The following is a 22,841-nucleotide window of genomic DNA, read 5'->3' as shown; positions in this document are numbered from 1 at the left end:
CCACTTAATAAAAACTGGTTTATTTTTGATGCAAATAGCAAGTGCCAATATATTTTTATCATATCCTCTAGAACTAACAAGAAAAAATAAGTATAAATTTAATATTTTATAATAAGTTTAATAAAATAAAAAATATCTAAAGTTCATTAATTATATAAATTATATTTACTGATTAATAATATCATGTGTTTTAAGGATACGTCGTATTCAAAACATACTTTATTAAAGTTTTCACGAATTGTTTAATTATTTGTATTAATTAATCTATTAATAAGGTAAGTCAATTATTACAATTATTATTATAGTTAAATTTTGGATATATTAAAGAATTAACTTCCAATGAAAGGACTAAATTTAAAACTATCTATATCATTGAAAGAAATTAATAGTAATTTTTTTTGTAATATCATTAAATTAAACATTACATTAAATTTATTATTTTAGTAAATAAAATGATATATTTAATTAAATAAACTTACAAGTGGAAGTTAGTGCTTAAGAAAATTAAAAAAATATTTCCGGATTTTTGCTTTTCGTTTCAAAAATGATATGTAACAGCAAAGATTAAATTAAATTAAATTTCAGTCAATTAAAATCGTATAAAAATAGCAGGTGGAAGTTAATTTTCAAGGACAACAAATACGTTTTAATTTTAGACTTCCCAATGAATTAAATCAGACAAAATTCTCCACTTCCTTTTCTTGGAAGTAGTAGATTTTTCTCCAAACAATTTACATATATTATCATGTGGTTAAAATATTTCTAATTTCTATTTATAGCCATTTAGTGAATTTTAAGACATTAGCATAATTAAATCTTTAATTGTAATCAATATTTCAATCAATTTTATTCTAACAATCAGTTCAATATTGGGTGCAGTTACAAAGTTGTAAAAGTAAAAGAACAATTCGTTTCCGCCCACTTAATCAAGGATTTTCCTGTATCTCTTGGTGTTGGAGGTGCCATTTTTATGTAATTAATAATCCAGTAAAGAAAACGCTGTTTATAATATTCGTAAATTTAGGATTTAAAAAATTTCTAGTGGTAATCATCAGTAACTATTTTTGTATGTTTATTTAGTGATTTATATATTTATACTATTTACTTAATTTAATAATTATATTTTAGTTTACTGGTCTATGTGGGCAATGTTGAAAAAACCGAATCCAAGTCGAGGCTAACACACAAAACCTTATCAAATTAAGTGTACACTCGATAGAGTTGATAATGTTTGATAGTCATTTTATTTTATCGCAATTCCTACAGCCGTAGCAGCAACCGAACGCATAAGCTTAATAATACTGAAGATATTCTAAAACAAGAAGGTTGAAAGCCCCCTATCACTTGAAAATTATGTGAAAATAATAAAATTACTATAATTTACCTAATATGTAATATATATTGATGGAACTCCTTCGACCAACAATAAGTAAGTTACTAGAAATTTATGAAACTTAAGATGGCCTCTGAAAATTTAATTAACCCTGACAAAAACTGTAATTAAAATAAAAAATTGTCAACTAAATTACAATAATTTTATTGCGCACTAATTTTTTATTATTGTCGACACACAATTTAACTTAAAATATAAATAACAACGATAAATTTAATAATTAATTGTCAAAATATAAAAATAGATTATAAACATTTAAATCACAGAGGTACACTATAAATAAAATAATTCGAATAGTTGAAACTTCTAAAAGGTTAATTATCGATACTGCTGGGAAACACCAATTCGTATTGACCTTCGAGATTAATTTAAAACAATAATTTAAATAAAATGTTGTTGTTTCACGGCATTTGTTGATTATACCTTTTGTTAATTACTACGCTCTTTTGTTAAATCGGAAAAAATATTTGAAAAAATTATATATAAAAATACGATTTGGACTCTTTTGTGTATTGAATTAATTGTGTATTGAGTTTATGTGAAATTTTTGTGGTTATTAAAAATATTGTTATATTATAATAATTGTTTTAGAAAATATATTTTTTTAATATATATTTAGATGACTTGACATTGACTTTTAAAAATGTTAAATAAAAAAGGATTATATTAGGATTATTATGAATAATGTTATCAATGTTTGCTCTAACGTGATTAAGCAAATAACGTCAATTTAATATTCTTTTGTTGTATATAATTTTAATTCAAAAACGGTTTCTCCATTAACACATATATGTTGATTCGACCACAATCGCGTGACTCAACAAGTCAAACATAAAACAGTTTCTTCCCGCAATTAATAATTGTCATTTTTTTATCACATGTATATGGAAATGTTTATTAAGTCATTAGCGATAATCATTTGGGATTCCTCCTAAATTTAACTGATCTTCCTGCTGTTGCACAGGGTTTTTCGTCAAAAAACTGTACCACACGCGTCTGTTACACACGCAGTGGAAGTGACTTGAAATATTATATTGCTATGCTTGCGTACGATATGTATTTATTGTGTCATATAGGACATATGGTTAATGTAAGCGATACACTGCTCATGTGTGGCTTAATTGAAGCACTTTACGCACTAAGATCGCACCAAGTCAAACCACCAATATTATAAAACACAGATTCTGGCCAGTTGTCACACGTTATTAAACTTAAAACTCGGAGTTCATTGAATTGAATTGATAAAACATATCGTGTTCATCAACATAATCATCATCATCATCATTATCATCGTAGAAAACAAGAACAACGTTGAATTGTTTCACTTTAAATTGTTGCGTTTTGGTATTGTGCGTTTCAAACTGAAAATTATTAGTAAAAACAATAAAGTTATTTTCAACTTTCACTAGAGAGAGATTAGTTGTCATTTTATACTTGTTTGCATTGAAATATCCGTAAATTAACTTCTCCATTCTATTAAGTAAATTAATGTAAACGAACTAGTATTCACTTGGAAACGTTGAGAATATTGAGGCAAACATAATTTATCTAAGATTTTCTATACGTATCCTTTAAAAGTTGTTCTTTTCATATAATGTTAATAAATGGCAGAGAATATGTTTTAAAAAACTCTATTTTATATTTTAGTCTATTCCCCACTATATTTTATTATTTTTCCACAAATTAATTTCAAATGGTATGTAAACTGGCAATAAAACTAGATTTAATTAAAATAAATTAAAAATAATGTTGTTGCATTAAGATAACAGAAGCAACAAAGCACTTAATATTAATTAATTACTGTTGTTAATGTCGTCTGACGATTGTCGTCAATAGGAGAAATTTATGTGTAATTTTTTCGTTCAATACTACTCGATCTATTTTATGTTTGATCTGCTTATCTAGCCAAGGGTTCAAATGTTATCAAAGGTGTGGATGATTAACATGTCCAATAAACTGTGCAGCTGTACAACCACAACATTAACAATAAAATTTTGTGGAAAATGCTGTTGAAATGTGTTGAACAATTTATCATATTTTGTAAGCAGGAACGTGCATATCTTTACATTTAATAATGGTAAATAAAATATTAAGATAACCTATTTTTAGACGAATTTATTATATCTTCTCAAAAATATTTATATAAATTTTATTATTTTATTGCGCAAATATATCTATTAACAAATTTATCTATTTTCTCTGCAACTTAATATTAAATACGTAAATGTATATATTTATTAAGAAATAGTTAATCTCATTTATATTTAGTAAAATTAGTAATTTATTTTGTTACTAATAATATAAAAAAATTACTTCTGGGAAAATGTCAACATACATATGTATACAAATTTAATTAAATATTTTACTTGTTATATTATTAAATATTTGTACAAGTCTTGTTGTAATTTAAAGATTACTCATTACTGAATGCAATATGTACTTTTTGTGTAATCTAACGTTATTGAGATTTTTGTTTGTTTAAGTAATTTTTTATTAATTGTTATTTCTATAAGTATAATTATTAATTAATAAGCTAAATTATTGTAGATATAGGTTATTACATATGATTATATAGTAAATAGATGAACTTATTCATGAGATATTTGTTGACAATTTTCAGACTTTCCTATGTTGTCTATAATCCTCTAAAGAATTAGTTGGGTGAATCTCCCCTTATATTTTTAATTGTATTGTTTTCTAAAATTTAGTAAAAAATCCCTTATTTTTTTCAAAAGAAATTGTGTTTACAAATAAAATAGGAACATAATAATTCTGTCATTTTATCAAAGATTTTGATTTGTATTTACTCATCATAAAATCCACTTTTATGGTGCTCATAAAATTTAAATTTACAATTAGTAGTGTAATTATTTTTGATCACGCATTTCGACGATGTCAGAGGTTTTTGCCAATCATTCGTCATTTTTATTAAAAAACGAATGAAATAATTGTATAAATATATAGAGCATTTATAAATAATTATATAATGTTATTGTTTTGATATAAATCCATGGTTATTTTAAACTTTTGATAAACTTGTTTTGAACCGATAATATGTTATTACTTGTAACATACATAGGCATTATTTTATTATTTATTATTATTCACGGATTAATTTTTAATTCCTGATACCGAGAGTTAAATTTATCTCATAAGAGAAAACCGCATTTACTATATTACTATCAGTTTTAAAACTGACGAGATTTTTTTGTATTACAATTGTGACAGGAAGATTACAAAATTATACTGCTGCACATAATACCAACTAAGACTCTTTAAGGCTTCTTGGCGATAAAATCTGGACCAATTTTATATAGAACAATGGAATATAAGAGACACAACAATATGCCATTGTTGATCGTAAGTTCAGTTCTTAAACTGTGGCGAATTATGATTGATTCAAATCCCCGCACCGAAATTATAAATACGTGGGATTGGTTTTACGTGTTTTGGTACTAAATCTGTCAATTAATAAGTATTTGTATATAATTATATTGTTTTGTTTCTACATTAACGCAGCTGACAGTTACAGGTTGTAAACTTCTTCTTAACTTTGTTGCAGTGCAATAACATAATTTGTTATATCATCGCAATAAATACTGTAGAATAAATAAATTCTTTATTTTTTACAGGTTATTTGTAATGTGTCATCATATTGTTATTCATAATTTAAAAGCGTTTGGAATGTGTACAAAGGAAACGAGAATATTGTTTTAATGAATTATTCTAAGTCAATAGATCAAATTAATTACAAGGTTGTCTGGCAAATTTTATTGTTTTTAGAGCCTATTTAAAATTTCGAACGCCATTGGAATATTATATTATTATAAAAATATTTTAATTATTAACAGAAAGTGTCTCGTATACACAGACCACAGAGCAACTTCGCCACATAACACGTAAAATTCATCAGTAATATTGATAAAAGTTGAAGAAATGAACAATATTTTTGTTTTGTGATTTTCAAGTTGGAGATTGATGATTTAATGATTATATTTTATAAATAAACTAAATGAATATGTTCCTGGTGAAGATTGTAACCACAGAACATTAATTGGTTTTATTCACACATTATTAATTCTTGACCTAGGTTTCACAAAACTTAATATAATTATCTGGAAATTATAACCGAACCAAAAATTGTGTTTAATGATTAAATCAATAATTGTTGGTAATGGTCAGGAAATAATTTGTAAATGTATGTAAGTATAAGTGCGTAATCAAGTTTACAAAAGTCAAAAGTTGTAAACAATAATAGCTATAACTTAAAAATGTGAAATTAAATTGATTAAGGATAAATATTTTAAATAAATAGTGTATTGCATAATAAATTATATATTAATTAAAAAAATTAAATAAATGAGCCAGAATTAAACAGTCTTATAAAATCAGATTAAATTAAACATTTTAAATAAGAAAGAGACTCAAATTGATTCATTAGCACATTCTAGAACATAGAGATAATTAGTACCATTAATATGCATTTTCGGAGAAATTTAAAATGTAATACATTGAAAAAAAATTAAGGTGCATTTTATTTTAAGATCTGATATACTTAGATATTTTTCACATTAAGTTTAATGACATTTCAGTTTATATTGATTTAATTTATATTTGATTGTAGATGAAAATAATTAATTTTAATTAAACATCATTGAAAACATATAAAAAACTGAATTTTTTGTACCAAAATAAATTAACAGTTAAAATAGTTCGGAGAAGGCATGAATTAAAATAGTAACTATAGATATAATAATATATTTTCCTGACGTACTACATTATCAAACTAAATTGTTCGAAGTTTAGCAATCATTCATAACATTAAATCAAGGACGGTGGTCAAAAATAATTTTATATATCATCTTATAAAGCCAATTTACAGACGCAACAATATAATCTTATCAGAGGAAGGAATCTGTTCAAGCACATAAGTAAACAGTTTTAGTTCCCGATCTGTTGAACTTTTTTAATAGATAATTTATTAGGTAAAATCGGTAAATATTATATCCCATATTCCAAGGCCAGATGCCATTGTTTACTTATATCAAATTTATGAACATATTGGTTATGAACATAATACTAATGCGTCTCTATTGGTAGACATTGTTATGCCGCATTTAACCTCCACAGTCGTGGAAAAAGTAGACAGAGCTTCTCGTATTTCAAATAATGTGCCAGATGTTTGTCCATTTATAAATATATTTCTAATGATAATTAATTATGACTAATTAGATTTCACCAAATTCCTTTTTAATAACATGAAAATAATTATTTTAAATCACACACAGATGATGGTTGTTATATTTTACACTTCATTTTGTTACTTTTTAACAAATGACACCACTTAAATTAGCAAAAATGAAATAGAACTTAAATTAGTTAGACTACTAGACTGAAGACATTAAAAAATCTGTACGCTTTGTACTATGGTGTGTTATGTTAATTATACCCGTCAATTAATTTTACTTCACTGAGGCAATTTCGTTTAATCCCTTCGAATGAATTAGTTGTGTGTTAACGCAACATTCAAACATGTGTTTGTGCGTGACGTCACCAGCCTCTTGATTTCAGACGCCATTGCAAAAACTGAAACATGAAATTGGTCAGATGGAGCTGGGCTGAAAATCATTTTAAACGTTGGCAAGTTTATTCTATTAATTTTTAGAAGAAAATTTATTTGTTGTTTTCAGCACGTATGGAAAAAGTGTGTTACTTTTAAATGTGAAGCTTCAAAAATAAGTAATAAATTACGTTAATGCCAAATAATAACTATGTACACATGATAAGAAAATAAAAATAGATTAATTTAGATAAAAATTGTATAAGTAGGTAGATAATTTTCGATTACATTAATTAATATTTTTGTCCTTTTTTTACACATGCTGCTAATAACAGGTTACGTTAACTTAACTTCAAATTTTTATAACATAAAATTATTCTGATAAAGGGTAATCGAAATTCCTAATAGACCTGTAAAGGCTCATAAAATAGCACCTACACAAAATGATAAATTTGAATAATTTTTTAACCCCCTTATCCTAATTAAATACCGAACATAAACTTTCCACTTGTTTAATACGAACATTGTAAACACTTGAACTGCGATAAACCGCAGTTACTTTTACATTTATCAAAGACGCGATAACTCAATATCGTCTTGGGAGTAAATATCGTTTATCGGGAAACAGTCTCACAATACAACGTGAATCTGACCAATTAAATTGTCGACGCTTTCTGATATTTAGTTCCGCATCCGTGTCGTACAACAATCACAATTTTCTTTGTTAGGAAATGCGACTAAATTTAGCGGTGGTCAGATATTAATATGTGTATCCTGTTTTTCAATATTTGTGGTGTGCTTGTCTTAATATAAATTTATAAAACACGTCATTTATTTAATTAGGTATTTTTAAATACACAAAATTAATAGATAGTTGTTAATCTATTTAAAAAGTCATGAACTATGTAATTCATATTATTAGTATTGCAATAATTTTAATTGTGTTAATTATAGTTTATTCAGAACTCGTGCCATGTGGCCAATTGGATTAGGAAATGTGTTAACACTACTTATATTTCTGCACTAATAAAAACTATGAGTATAATCGAGAGCTAGTTCAAATAAAATTAATTTTACTTGCAATTTTTATTTACTTATTAATTGTTTAAACTTAAACTTTTGATTGAAAAAAGTGCGTAACAATTTGTGTATATTATCTGATCACTCACAATTTCGTTATCACAGATAATTATCACATTACAAGTATAATGTGTATGAATAATTTATTGTAAACAACATAAAGTTCAAATAATAATACAATTTGCATTAATTAATGTCCATGTTATCACAAAATATTTTTAATTGGGTTAAAAGGAGTCTTTATGTAATATCAGAAAGTGACTTTTTAAAAATGAGCTTTAATATTGTAGTAAAATTTCTTCATAATATTATCTCGTTTCCCTTATAAAACATCCCTTGTTATGATTGTTGTTGAAGGGCTGACAAGGAAATTACTTGCTGAAATTGTGTATATTGTGGAGAATTCTGAATATTTTTCAATGCTTCTAAGTCTATTTGTCTATGAAACAATTTTAAATATTTCCAAAAATATTGCAGTTCTAACAAACCCCATATTGGTACGGATTTTTGCACTTGCCAGCGAGTATGGACATGTTCAATTAATGCAAGTGAACATCTGCAAGGAAAGCAATTATTATGTCTGCACAACAAAAAATTAACAGCCTCTGATCCAATAGATATGTACAAGTTCATAATTACCATGTGCGACTGATATTGTACAACGCGAGATAAAAAAACCACTCTCTGCGTTAACTGTATTCCCCCAAAGTCTTACTGGCTTAACTAAAATAAACAGTGTAAGTTGTTTGGTGCGCTCTCCCGCTGCGTTGCACGCAACAAAGCAGCCTCATATGGCGTTTAATAATAAAGATGACTTTTTAAAATGGTCCAGTGCATTTACACTCGGTCTAACTCAAACAGTTTAATTAGGGGTGCAATCTTTGCTAAACTATATGGTCGTGATATAATAGTATATTAATGTGTACACCTTAACGTTTTATTTATATGTTATTTGAGTTTAATTTTATTTTACAACGAGGAGTTTATGACAGCTTCTGTGATATAAGCTTTTGTAATTTTAGTGTCATTAAATTTAATTAAAATTTTAAACAATAAAATTTTACAATTACATTTGATACACTAAATAAAAATATATAAATATTTTGATTTTGATATATATATGATATTTTGATTTAAATTCTAATAAACAAAAAATATTTATTAGTTGATTAAAATCACTCACTATATCATACATAAAATCTTGATTATTGATAGCTATTGCTATATATAATTATGCCTAACTTAAGTAACTTTAAATATTATTAAATATTTAATTCATACAAAATTTATTCATCATTATAATTTTTGAAATTGTAGATTTTTATTTATTTCATTAATAAAGAATTGCAATAAGTCAATAATAAAATCTTTTATTTAAATAATATTAAATTTAATTATGATTAAAAGATTATTTTTCATGGAAAAAAATGTGTAATAATATGTATGTATATGATTATGAACTCGTTAAATTAATATTTATGTTATTAAATTAGTAAGTAAATATATTTTTTTAATTTTTATAAAGGACCTCCAGTTTTCTTTTTTCTTCAAGTTGAAAAAACGTTTAATTTGAATTATAACTGAAATTTTGATATTGCCTCTTAAAAAATAATTATTAAATGAACTATTGTTAGTATCAAATTATAAATAATCTTAATCCAAATATATTAAAAACACCTCAAATTAATGTTCGAGTATTTAAAATAAGTAAGTACTTTTAAGTTATATTATCTATACAGGTCTAAAACAGTTTCAATTCAAGTATTTATATTAAATTTAATTATGATTAAAAGTTTATTTTTCGTGGAAAAAATGTGTATATTTATATTATTAAATTAGTAAGTAAACATACTTTTTTTAATTTTTATAAAGAATCTCCAGTTTTCTTCTTTCTTCATGTTGAAAAAACGTTTAATTTGAATTATAACTAAAATTTTGATATCGACTCTTAAAAATAATTATTAAATGAACTATTGTTAGTTTAAAAATGTAATTTAACAGGAAGAGGCAATGTTTAATCAAATTATAAATAATATTAAATCAAGTCCAAATAGTTTCAATTCAAGTATTTAAATTAAATTTAATTATGGTTAAAAGTTTATTTTTTATGGAAAAAATGTGTATATGATTATTAACTCGTTAAATTAATATTTATATAATTAAATTAGTAAGTAAACATATTATTTTTTTAATTTTTATAAAGGATCTTCAGTTTTCTTCTTTCTTCATATTGAAAAAACGTTTAATTTGAATTATAACTGAAATTTTGATATTGCCTCTTGAAGATAATGTTTATTAAATTATAAATAATCTTAAATCAATTCCAAATATATTAAAAACACCTCAAATTAATGTTTTAGTATTTAAAATAAGTAAGTACTTTTAAGTTATATTATCTATACAGGTCTAGAATAGTTAAAACAATCCTATCACTGTTTAAAATTACGTGTGATTATGGAGTAATTTCAATTTGAATTTACATTATACAGGGTGTTAAATACTTTAAAACAATATAATAACCTAACCGACAAAAACCTAATAAACATAAAATAAAAGATAAATAAATAATAAATAAAATTTTCATGATTTTCGTGTAACATTTAACCTTGTATTTACATAAATTATTTGTCTTATCTGAGTACATTTACCTCAGTAACATAACTCATATTAAACCATATCAAGTGTTTACTACTATCAAGTATCTTCTCGTAATACACATTTTCGAAAATACATCAGAATTTTAAACTAAACAACGGATATTGGTTAGGAATCGTTCAGCACTTACTTATTGGATCTCCAATCCGCCGAAAAATCATCGATTCTCAGAACACATTTGCATATGCAAATCTCGTATTCAAATTACAAAAATTTAATTGGCCACAAATTTTCTATTCACGAATTTTCTACGTTCGTTTTGCAAGATCCCATAAATACGACTTGAATCTTTGAAAGTAAATCTAGAATCGCATAAAAAACTGATTAAACATATTAAAAATTCAATGGTTGGTCAATACGTCTCTTTATTTAAATGCCGAACGTTAAGTTCTGGTAGACGAAAATCTTAAAATAACACATGCTCAAAAGTAAACATCACTTAAACCGACTTCATGCCAGCGACTGCTAAGTGACAAAATGTCTCTTTGTGTGGTGCCTTAAAAAAGTATAAATGGCAAAATAAAATACGCGACACAAAAATAAGTCAAAATATGTAAATAATTGCGTATCATATCGTTTCAGGTCCGTATTACTTTAGAACTGAGATGATTAGCATGAAAAATATTTTACTTTTAAATTTTAATTTATTTGAAAATTAATCTCTGCGAACAACCAGAATGGATATTTTAATAGAATTGTAATTGTATACTTAGTTAATTTGTAAAGTAATAAAAATAATAAAGCTTAAACAGAGATAATTTGTTAATTTAAGAAACTAATTACGAACTAACTTATACAGCTTACACGATTTATCGCTAGCCTTCTTTTCAACTTCTTGATGTCCTTCTAGGGTGATAATAAATTTAGTTGTATTAAATTTTTCAACAAAATGCAAAAAGAAGATGGAAGATCAGTGACAAACAAATAAACAAACAAATTAATATAAAATTCTATTTTAATTTACACGAGCAAGTTAATTATTCTCATCACATCTTCTAATTAAGATTTAAAGATATTATTTGATGTAATGTACAGATTCTGAATATACTTATAATTAATAAAAATATTTATTTATTATGTTATTGAAAGGTTAAATTACACATTATCCCATATTTACATGAAAACATTTGTTAATTAAATGAAAATATTCAAGTAATAAATAATTCGTTTGAACAAGAAAATATGGGAAGATTGTTGTAATAACTATTTAACTAAGCCTTGAACAATTTACGAAAGAATTATTATTATTGAATAATTATTAAAGCAAATATTTATGTCTAAAGCTTTTATCTCATTTAAAACATATTTATTTTAGGACTGCACATACCTCAAAAATTCTTTAAAGAATTTGTTGAAATTCAAATTTCCTTGAACTATTAATTAAGTTAATAAGAGCAATATTTTATCAATAAACCAACAGAAAAAAGACAATTCAAAACAAGGGAGTGGTAACGGATCTCAAAAATATTCTTGGGATGGTCCGTCTAATTTATTTTAATACAAATCAGACTCTGGGAAAGCAGAGCAGAGCAACTATTAAAAAACTAAGAATAAAATTTAGAAGTAATTTTAGAAAATGGAAGTCTTTTATGGTGAAATTCGGACTTATACTAGAAAATTAAATTATCCTGAACCAGGTATGTAAATTGTTATTCCCACTGGAAAAGAAATAACAACTTATTTATAATTAAAGAAAAAACTGAGAAATAAAACTTAACAAATGTATTTCTTTCACATATAATTGAACAAGCTATGATAAGACTTGAGTTAATCTGTCCTTATATATGCTAAAAATTAATTTATTGTAGGCAAGAATTCAAATTGTTACTTCTACTAGAAAAAACAACAAATTCATAATTATGGAAAAAAATGAAAAATAGAATTAAAGAAATGAGTAATCCAAATAATAATAATAATTTAATCCATATGAGATTCTGAAAAATGATTAGAAATGTACAATAAAATATTCACAATTAAGGGGAAAAATGGAAATATAATTCTCAATAAAATTAATTATGCATTTTCAAACGTATTTGTTCCACTTACAACTGAACAACTGATGGTAGTTACTTAGCACATACAAGTAGGTTATGTATCCTTATGGAACACAGACATCTAGACGCTCCTTAGCTTAATTTAGGTCTTTGCACATCTTTATGACAACCCGAGTTTTGGGGTTTTCTTGATACCAAAGATAAGTAAAACTTTCTACCAGGTAAATTTTGAACGACTGGCTTAAACCGTTTGAACGACTGAGTTTAAGAATTAAATTAAAAAATATTTAAATCAACTCGATAAAGGCTTTTAATTGCTGCTTATTTTTGTTGCTGAAGCAAGATCCATGTTTTTATTTTGTTTTGTAGTTTTATGGTTGTTTTTGACGGTACGAAATTTCCGGGTTTTAAAAAATCCATGAAGACGTCAAGAAAGATGTTGTGCCAAAGACAATGAATGTATATTTTGATTAATAATAATAACAAGCGTCAACCGATGATACTACGCCAGACTGAAACAGTTTAACTAGAAGCCCGTATCCTAAATATTAATTACGTAGTAATTTGTACAGTATAGTTGTGTACTAAATCAACATAATCTACCACATTGAAACATTACAAAAACACGCTGAATTTATATTTAGTAACTTGCACATGTTCAATTTCCCACGGTTGCTCCCACTCGGCCATATGTACCAGATTAGGTTAGGTTCGACTTGAAAGAGGGTGGTAAGAAGGCAACCCCAAGAAACACTTGTGCCTTTGGGTTTTTTTTTGACATTTTATCGATGCATGTGTGGACCTTTACTGTCCCCCAACGTTATTGATGGCTTTTAATGTGTTTCTAAACCAGATAACAAGCAAACCATTTCGTTCACAATGAAAAACTGGAATACGATTGTATTAATTTATTCAACAATTAAAATAAATAAAAAGCAAGTAAACAATATTGAAGAAAGATCACTCATTAAAAGCGTCTCGTTATTGGTAGCAATTAACTGGTTCCGAGAATCGAATTGAATTTGTTGAGAAATAAGAAATTTGCAAGAGAGGGTGCTTGAACCTCACTCACAACTCACCTGTTGAATGTTGTGTGTGGATTTGTTCCTACCGGTTTGTCTCTCCCTCCTTGCTTTGAAACAGGTAATCGCGTTTGGGTTACATTTATATATGGGTTAAGTTTATGCCAGTGTTAAGTTTCAGATAAATTTTTTATAGCGAAATACATTTCAAAATACGGCAATCACGGGGTTTTAAAAATATAAAGCTTTGTGGCAGCAGATAAAGCGCTTTCTTCTGCGTTATTGCGTTTTAAATTAATTCAATGGCTTAAGTCAGGCCCGGATTAAAAGCGATTAAACTTAATCAAATTGTTTTTTTGAAACTAAACTGTGTTGTTAAGTTCTGTTATTATCTCTAAACATTGATAGTATTTAATCTGGATATAAAAAGTACATTTTGAAGCCAAAACTACATTTTATATACAATATGCTTATTACTTGTATACATATTGTTTGGAAAAGCGTTAAAAGATATCTTGTGAGGACCGTAAAGGTGTTATAAGTCAGTGTTGTCTCACAAAGGTAAACATATTACACATAAGCAGTTCGTTGAACTTGTTAACAGTGAACAATGTTTACCCCTAAAATGTATGCCATACCAATAACTCACAAACGGCAATGTTATTTGTTGTTATTTTTGGACCAATACTCATTTAAATTGAAATCGAAATAACAAAGGGTGCTGTGATGACTATGGAAATTATTGTAGAAGGTAACACATTTTATATTATTTTATCTATCTCAGAAAATTAAAGGAGAAATAAGCAACTAGTACATCTACAATGTTAAAAAAAGTTATGCCAATTTCTTCTGTTCTTAAATGTCTTTTGTTCCAAGAGGAATATTCCATAAGCTCAAAAATTGCCAGTCCGGTCCTTAGCAGGTCGTAAACTAGACAACTGGTAGACCCTTTTCAATATATTATTTCTGACCCTTGCAGGTGTGTTGGGGGTGCCTCTCAAGGCCTCAAAATAAGATTTCAGCGTCTGGTATTCACGACACCGGTCTACCATCTCGTACCATAACTTATATCTTTTGCTGATACGAGAGGGTGAGTTTTGATGGGCCCTAACAGCGTCCTATTTCTTTCTTCGAGATTGTGCACCAACTTTTCCATCTAAGATATATCGGTGTTCGCTTCAATCAATGTTTTTTTTCTTGATCGGACACATCATAATTTGAAATGCTAGAAAGATGCCTTGAAAAATATAATTTACATCCATTTGTTTTATTAGAAAATGTAATGATAATTTCTTTTTTGTATTATTCGTATTATTATATTTTTTTACCACCATAAAAACTTGTTAATGTGTCATGTCAAACTATGGAATCAACAATTAATTTGTGTATTTCAAACAGGTTTTATTAATTTATTTATGTCGTTGTTGCGAATTAGTTTATTTTAAGCTGTGTAATTTTATAATAATGTTTTTTTTTTTCGTAAATCTTTCCAACATACAAGTTGCTTTTAGCAAAGGATCAGTGATAAATCGACTGTACTCGAAACTAATCTGACAGATGGTGTCCCTTCGAAGGTAAGGTTTGATTTTATCGTATAACCATTGAGCTACCTGTGTTTTAATTGTTTGCCTTAATTCGTTTACCTTTATTTTTAACTAAATTACTCATCGTAATTATTCAGTCCTATTCAAAAAAGTATAAATACTTTAACATGTGTTTAAGAGTTACATTCCCATGATATTTTAAAGACAACAATCGTTTAAAATTTCAAAATGTTAAATTGATGTTTCATTCTTGCCACGCAAAATCCTTGCTAAGTGCACACAATCTTTTTCTAATTTGATTAAGACACACGTTTGAAAGATCGTGAAGGTAAATTTAGTTGGTATAAATGTGAAAATCTTACAGTAAAATTAAATTAAAAGTTGAATTATTATTGTTGATTTATTATAAAATGTATAATAATATATTTTTTAATCTGATTAAATGAAATTATTTTATAAATGTAACGTAAGTACATGGGATTTTTTTGATGGACAAGATTATGTATATTTAAGTTTAAGCTGTATAGATAAGATTAAATTCATCTAATAAAGGGAAGACAATAATTATAATGTTTTAAAATATTAAAGTATTTTTATCAGTTTATAATTTAACGTAAATGCCATTAGACGACAAATTTAGAATAAAACTTACATATGATTTCAATTACGATAATTTTTATGAATTAGACAATTAAATAAAAAAAACTATATTTTATTAGATTTTTATGCATTCATATTTAATGAATGTGACTTATAAAAAATAAAAATAATTTTTAAATAACGGTTTTATGTAAATATTTCTATCGAATATTATTAAAAAATTTTTGAGTAAAATTAATTTGCTTAGGATATTCACAGTTATAAAAACCTGATTTTAAATTTTAATGTCTTAATTTTAAACTAACTTAAACACATATTATGAGACTGTTTTATCCTTGATAAGCACTTTAGGTGATGACCAAAGTTACAAACTAATGGACTAAAATACAGTTTTTCAAGAATTTTACACATTGTTTAAATAAATTTACTATTTCGTTCGAATTGTATTTTCCAAAAAATTTTAATTAGCATTGAAAAAACTTGTTTTAGGTATACGGAGTGGTGGTGTTTATTGAAACCACAAACTTAATTTAATTCCTTAGCTAAAAATAATACGTTGAGTTGTTTACCATTGTAGATTCACGTCAACGCAAATATTATCGTAATTTTTTAAGTAAACTTGAAAAGAATAAATTTAACAGGTTGTGCTCAGAATACCTGTCTTGAATCATAAATTATAAACACTTATATAAGATAAAATCGATCTTTTATTAAGTTTAATTAAACGTGTTGGATTGGATGAATTAAACAGACACACCATACAATGTATAATTCAGATTGTGCAAAATTTCCGTTGTTATTTATTTACGATGTAACAATTTTGATCCACTCGAACAAAATTAAAAAAGATTAAAAGTTGTTTTGATTGCAGTTTCAACAAATCGTACAAATGTACCATAACAATTTATCGAATTAAACTTATTTTCCGGATACATAGTGAAATTTTTGGTTCATCAACATATTTGTAAAATTTAGCATCAGCAAACAAAAGATTAAAACTGGATGAATCAATTTTCTAAATTAAAACATAAGTAAGCAACATACAAAGGATTCTGAAAATAAACGAAATTCTAATTTAAGTCTGCGCAACGTCATGGGAAAAATGTAAGTCAGCCATTAATACATTTGGTGTTAAAAATAATAGAAATTGTCATATATTCTAGGATTTACAGTTCTAAAAATTAGGAAAATTATTAGTTAAGGTTTTTGAATTGTTTTCTGTTAATTCTAAACTAGGGAATGTTGTGGTGGACAATAATTTTTAATAATTAAATGAATGTATATAAATACATTAAAATACCACACAATTTTATGTATAATTTAACTTTTAAACAATTTAAAATAACGCGTTTCTTAGAACTTCCTTCAATTCAATATGTCATACACAGGAGGAAATAAATAAACAACGTTTATTGTTTTTATTGAACCTATATAATAGTTTTAAATTTTATTGCTTGTAATGTATTTTTATAATAATTTTTAGTTATCTTATTTTCATATTAATTGTTTTAAAATACGACTACAAATGTATAGTTTGTGTTATATTTTAGTATAAATTTCATGATACGTGTAATTTGCATTTCAAATGAATCTTTTTCAGCACTTCCTCAATTTAAAAATATTATCAGATTTTACATAGGAAGAAATAAATAAACACTAAATGTTTATGGTTAATATTTTTTATAATTTTAAATATTATTACTTGCAATTATATTTTTAAAATAAATTTGACCATCATATCATTTTATTACAGCACTTAAAATATAACAATTTTTATCCTAAATAACAAAACTTATTCCAACTTTTTAACAATAATATTTTTATTTGTTTTTATTTGGTTTACAAAAAAAATAATTATGTACTTAAAGAACCAAAATATTAACTTTACTTATTATTTCTTACAAAACTTAATTTTATCTTATCTTATTTAATAGTAATTAAAAGTCATCATTATAATTAATAGTATGAATTTAATACTCATTTGTAAAATATATATAAAATTATTTACTCATTATTCCAGAACAAAAAGGTCTTTTGGTATTTTAATGTGCACAATATTTTAATTATCATAAATATTTAATACAATAAAAAAAGATTTCTATTAATAGAGAAATCAATTACTATAATTGGCAAAAACGTCCACAGCTGTGGTAGGTTTATAAGCAGCCATGTTTTTGTCTCCGTTTATTTTTTCTTTTGAAATATTAGTGATTAATGAATCGAATCAATAAATTATCTCGTTTTAACATTATTAATTTAACATGGATTTTAGAAATAGAAATTTAATGCGTAAGAAATCGCATAATTTACGAATATTTTTTCAACGTAATAAATATGAAATCATGCAAATTACCCTTCATTAAGAGTTACCATTTAGTTTTTCATCATTAATGGGAGAGAAATATACGGTATGATTCAAACGTGGAAGCGAAACACTAAGGCCAACGTTGACGTGAACGCAACAAACCGAACGTGTGTATAAATATGATATACGTGCAATTGACAGATATTTCCTATAGATTGTTTTGTCTGTTTAGCATTGGAATTGGTCGTTGGCCTATCGTATATCGAGGCCGCTACTTACACGAAGTAAATACTCAAGTGTTGTAACTCACTCGAGTCGATGTGACCATAACTAAGGCACATTTATCAATGATTTGATTGGCTTCCTGTTCTTTTTTCAAAAAAAATTAAAATGTTTCGTTGTTATTGTTGACGGGAACGGTTATTGTTGATGTGCGTCTTCCAATTACCAATTTATATGGCGAACTCCTTTCGAACGCATTGTCCCATTGGTGCTTGGAGTGGGTGAAATGGTGGGGACAAACAAAAACAACAAGATGCATGTGTAAAAATTTAAGAGATAAGTCATTTCAAAAATAGAAGCAGCATTATCTTTCCAAGTTCAAAGGTAGAATGTGGGGTGACCATTTACGACTTGCACGATATAAATATGATAATGCGGACCGTGTCTGTATGTAAAGTCTTGATTCTATTGGCAGCTGTTAACATATTGTTTACTACACGTATATTCGTGGTCAGTAAACATACAATGTAATTTGTTGGGCAAACACATAAACTTGATAAGTGTATTACTTCGGTATATCTAAGATGTAGATAATGTGTTTATCACAATGGTAAACATTTATACGTTTAACGTGACATTTAGCTACGTGCTGAGTTTTTAGATGAATTTGATGAACTTTGTAAAAAAACTTTAAACAATAATGTTACAGATAACAAACTATCACCGTCAAATGTTATCCAAACAATTAACAAGAAAAAGTCCATCCTTGATAATTTAAATTAATTATAGTTTTTGGCGGTTTTTGAGATTATTTGTAAAAAGGCTTTCTTGTTAATTCTAAACTTGGGATATCTATTGTCAACTTATATTTTACAACCTTGGTCGATACATATATAAATAATTATTTGTTGAGCAATAAAACACATTGAATTTTATATATCTTAATAATTAAATAAATGTATAGTTTGTGTTGTATTTCTTGTATAAATTTAACATAATACATACCATTTAAATTTTAAAATAATGCGTTTTTAGCACATTCTCATAAATTAAAAGTAATAATATGTCTGATTATTGACCGGAGGAAATAAATAAACAACGTTAATCGTTCATAATGAAGTTTTTATAATTTTAAAATTTATTGCTTGTAAATGTGTTTTTATAATATTTTTTAGCCATATTAACTTAATTAATTTTATAACACACAACTATAAATATATAGTATGTGTTGCATTTTTGTCTAACATGGTATAATTTTAATTGAATGTAGTTTTTAGCACCTCACAAATTAATCATATTAATTATATTATTAAACTTATTAACTTATTACTTATTATTTATATTTGGTTGGGGTATTTCATTTCACATTTTTGATCATTTAGTGAATCATTTTATAATAAAAAAGAAAGAAATAGAGAGAGAGAAATTGCTGTTGGTATAAGTCATCATTATAATTAATATTAATAAGATAAACACTTAATGAACCAAAACAATAACAAATTTGTACGATAGTTATAACAATGCGATATACGAAAATTATGTGTAAAAATAAATGAACACTGTTAAAATTATCAAAATAATTGAGAAGAAAAGTTCGTCATTGAAAATTTAAATTAATTAAGTTAGTGGCGAAATTTAATAATAAAAGTAATGAATTTTGCAAAAGTGTATGCAAAAATAATTAGATTCATGTGTTAATTATTTACATACAATTTGCCTTGGCATTTACATATAAATAAACAAAATTAAAAAATAGTGCCAATCGAAAACATGATTTCTGTATTTAATTTTTTCTGCGAGGAATCAGTTTTTTAATGTTAAAATAGTGGAAGGATTCTAATGAAATAATGATTCATTTATTATTCTGAAATCTCACCACAATAATTCCAGTTGTAAACGTGTTATTGCTTTACTATTATTTAAGAATATTTTTTCCACAGAAACACATTTAGTAGAGCAACTAATTATTCAGACATTTTAATCCACCTAATAAATAATTGATATTTACTAGATTAAAGAATATATTTTTCAACTAATTTTGGTCAATTTATATTTAATCAAAAAAAGTTATTAAAATTTTATGGTCAAGATTAAATTTTATTAAAGGAGTAGTTTTTCATTTAACAACGAACGGCATTAATATGTAAATAGACATTTTATCTTGATTAAACATACTGTATTTATATTGATCACGATAATCTATTTTAACGTTGAAGGAAACTACATGTTATAAAACTGTAGTCTGGAGTAATTACAAATTTAAATATGTAATAAGGCCACGTTACTGAAAAGATTCATATTGTGTTCTATAAACTGATCTTGTATTAATAAATAATGATTTACTCTCAAACCAACATTAGCATTGTATGTATATTGATGATATGCTAACTAAAGGGTATGATTTGCATTATAGAAATTTGTCTGAAAGATTTAAGTACCAAAGTCTAAGTAGCATAAGTAATATAAAAAATTTGATCTAGCAACTTAAAAATATAAAATTTAATTAGTTTTAAATTTCTATATTATTAATTGTTTTGGATCTTTCACTTATTAATTATTTAAATCTTTCATACATGTTTCACATAATTAATCCTTATACAGAATACATGTTAAAAAGTAATTTTGGGTTTTCACTTTTGAGAAATTCAATTTTATAGCTAAATTATCAAACAATGCTCCATAAATAATAAATTTATTCAATTGTTTATATTGAAATGTAAAAAAATTGAAATATTATGAGTGATATTTTTATGACTTCATATAACTGAACGCCTACATTTTGTTATAACAGCAAAACAATATTTTATTGTATCGAATATGTGCAACTGATGATTAAAATTTTTATAATTCTAAAATTTTTAAAAACTGGTTTTCTCAATTACACGCTAGTTAAACGACATATGTTGATTAGAAACTAGGTCTATATTTACAAAAATAAGTACATTGACTCTCTCTCTTATCTTAAACTCTTATTTATGCACTTAAGATTATCGTTAAATAGCGTTTTGTGGTATGTTTGACCTTTTGTAATGTGAAAATTTATTGATATTGATTGGTCTACCTTATAATCATAAAATCAATAACTTAGTTTGCTAGTTGATAACTTTTTACATTTTTCTTAAGCTCCCTATATTTGATTATTGATAAGTACTCTTTTTATTTATCACTTCACTAGATATTCTTGTAGTGCTACGGTATAATAAAAAATTGTGTTTTTTTAAGTTGTTTTATTAATAATTGGAAAATAATTTTAAATTTATGATTTATGACAAAAATATCTGATAAAATATATTTCAAAACAATGAGTTAATGTTTGACGAATATTTTCTTTTGGGTACAGTATCAGAAATCTCTTAAAATTGACATTTTGTTCAATATTGACGCCTACGTACGGAAAAACGTTGGTTATTGTAAATAGGAAATGAACGAAAAAATTTATTCAACCATATTAAGAAGTTAGGGTGAGTAATTGAGGGGGGACCAAGCGACGCGTAAAGCAGTGACCCCACCTACCTTAATTGTGTCCGTTTTAATCGAATCAACGATTATTTAAAACAAAAAAGAATTTCTATGATCTAGTTGCAGTGCTTCGAATACATACCACCATTGTATTCCGCCACATCTTACACAATCTGACTCTTTCTAATTATATTGTTGTCTTATTGTGTGGGATTTGATTTTCTCTTTAAATCTGTACATAAAAATGTTATACATTAAAAAGTGATTGCCTAATTTTAATAATAATTTCACATTGTCCCTTCCCTTTGTTACTGTTATATTTTTAAATTATGGTTGTAAATTATCAGTATTAAATTGTAACATACAAATATGGTTAACAATGCTTACATTAATGTCTAAACTATTAAAATAAAAAATAATTTAATTATCATAGAAAAATGTTTCAATTTGCCTTAATATCGCAGTAAAAAAAATATTTTTCGATTTCTAATTGTTAGACAGAGTGGAAACAAATTTACCAACCATAATTGTTAGAAGGAGTGGAAACAAATTTGCCATAAAAGGAATTATTTTTTTATGCATTTATCCTTTTAACACATCTGGCAATTTTATGACCGTACCAATACAATTATTGGCAGTTTTTATTTAATTTGGCAATTGCCAATGTGGCCGTTAAGAAAACGTCTCATTTGCAACGTGATAAATGTGTTATTTTTGTCTCCAATGCCCGTAGGTATACAAGCAAAATGTAAACAAAATTCTCAAGTCACCAGCCACATTCACTTTCCCTATTCAATAACAACTTTCTTCAATCCATTCGAAAGTAGAACGTTTATAATATATGATCATTTACTTGTAGATTATAGAAAACTTCTGTCTGTCTTATGTGTAATCTCGGCGTCTGCGTATATATGAAGAAAATAAAATATTATGCCACCAATTAATATGCAGATTTTTAGATTGTTAAGTAGGTAAAGTCACAATTTGACAAAGATAATGCAAATATT

General features: G+C 25.8%; 1 protein-coding gene across 1 annotated transcript in view; it reads left to right on the top strand.

Moving 5' to 3' along the window:
* The first annotated feature begins 15,108 nt into the window (after positions 1-15,108).
* Positions 15,109-22,841, top strand: part of LOC109605824 (LIM domain only protein 3) — a 130,859-nt gene continuing 123,126 nt past the window's right edge. The window contains exon 1 of the mRNA XM_049970109.1: positions 15,109-15,278. The gene's annotated coding sequence lies outside the window, so the exon portion shown is untranslated. The remainder of the gene's footprint in view (positions 15,279-22,841) is intronic.

The sequence above is a fragment of the Aethina tumida genome, chromosome 7, assembly GCF_024364675.1.
Source record: "Aethina tumida isolate Nest 87 chromosome 7, icAetTumi1.1, whole genome shotgun sequence".
In the NCBI taxonomy this organism is placed as follows: Eukaryota; Metazoa; Arthropoda; class Insecta; order Coleoptera; family Nitidulidae; genus Aethina; species Aethina tumida.
Note: the sequence above shows the minus strand (reverse complement) of the source record. Positions and strands in the feature narration are given on the sequence as shown.